The following is a 1,370-nucleotide window of genomic DNA, read 5'->3' on the forward strand; positions in this document are numbered from 1 at the left end:
GCCCTTTTTTGCTCTTTTCTTTTTTTGGGTTAGATTCTCTCGCCGTCTTGGGATCTAGCTGCAATTTATTGTGGGTGAGTCATTGTAGTTCTTATAGGTTTAAGCTTTGCTGAAGTGTAAGTTGATTTTGTGAGTTGTTGAAAAAGAAGATTAAGTTTCTGTAGGATTTTTTTTTACTCTCTCTCTTGTGTCTCGTGTTAGGAGTTGTGGGTGACTCTCTAACCCAACGAACAACTTTTTAACACGTAGCACTGGCGCCCAACGTGGGGCACGAACCCACGACCCTGAGATTAAGAGTCTCATGCTCTACCGACTGAGCTAGCCGGGCATTAATTCCATCGGTGATCGCGCGGCGAACCGTACTGTTTATTGTCAACGTTGTAAATCGTTTTCTCACTCTTATGCCGATTGTTTTAAGGATCGGAATGTTGTGTTTTGTTTTGGTTGCGGAGAGCCTAATGTTAAGCGTCCCGATTGTGTTAAATGTAAATCGAAATATAATAATGGGGTTAAAGATTCAAAAAACGAGTAAGTTGGAACCGAGTTAAAACTAGTAATAATGTTAATTTTTCAAAATCTGATTGGGATTCTTGGCTTAAAACAATTTCAATTTATTTTTTATCGTATAAATTAAACTCGGTTCTGTGTAATGATAATGGTATTGAAAATAGGCCTTATGCCGTTATACATATAGATGACATTAAGTTGTCGGGTCTCTTAGACACTGGTGCGTCTATATCAATTTTGGGGGGTAATTTTTATAAGGATTTCTTACAACGAGGTTATACTCTTTTTAAAGATAACATTATTTCTGCGGTTGTGGCTAACGGGAACAAGTTGTTTTCTCTTGGTTACTTGTGTTTACCGGTTGCGTTCGAAGATCAACTTCATTTTATAAAATTTTTTGTTTTTCCAGAAATTAATTCAGATATCATTTTAGGCATTGACTTTTGGAAAATATTCAAAATTTGTCCGAAATATATTAATTCAGTTAGTTTTAAACAAGAATCTATTTTGTGTAATAATTCGGATGACGTCATTACGGGTTATGAACATTTAAATAGCGATCAGCGTTCAATTGTTGATAGCATTATTAATCAGTTTCGTTCTGTTTCTTTTGAGCGTAAAGGTTTAGGGTTGACTACCGTGGTTACTCATAGAATTGATACTGGGGATGCTGTTCCCATTAAGCAAAGATATTATCGGATGTCTCCTGAGAAACAACGAATTCTTTCGGAGGAGGTTGATAAGATGCTTGAGTTGGATGTCATCGAACCCTGTCAGAGTGAGTGGAGTTCTCCGGTACTTTTGGTTCCTAAGGGAAAGGATACGGGTAGCTATCGGTTATGTTTGGATAGTCGGAAACTGAA

General features: G+C 37.2%; 1 non-coding gene across 1 annotated transcript; it reads right to left on the reverse strand.

Annotated features, from left to right (window-relative positions):
- Window positions 1-255: 255 nt before the first annotated feature.
- Window positions 256-328, reverse strand: Trnak-cuu. The gene has a single exon. It is a non-coding gene; the product is annotated as a tRNA-Lys (tRNA).
- Between the last annotated feature and the right edge of the window lie 1,042 nt (window positions 329-1,370).

The sequence above is a fragment of the Melitaea cinxia genome, chromosome 7, assembly GCF_905220565.1.
Source record: "Melitaea cinxia chromosome 7, ilMelCinx1.1, whole genome shotgun sequence".
Classification (NCBI taxonomy): domain Eukaryota; kingdom Metazoa; phylum Arthropoda; class Insecta; order Lepidoptera; family Nymphalidae; genus Melitaea; species Melitaea cinxia.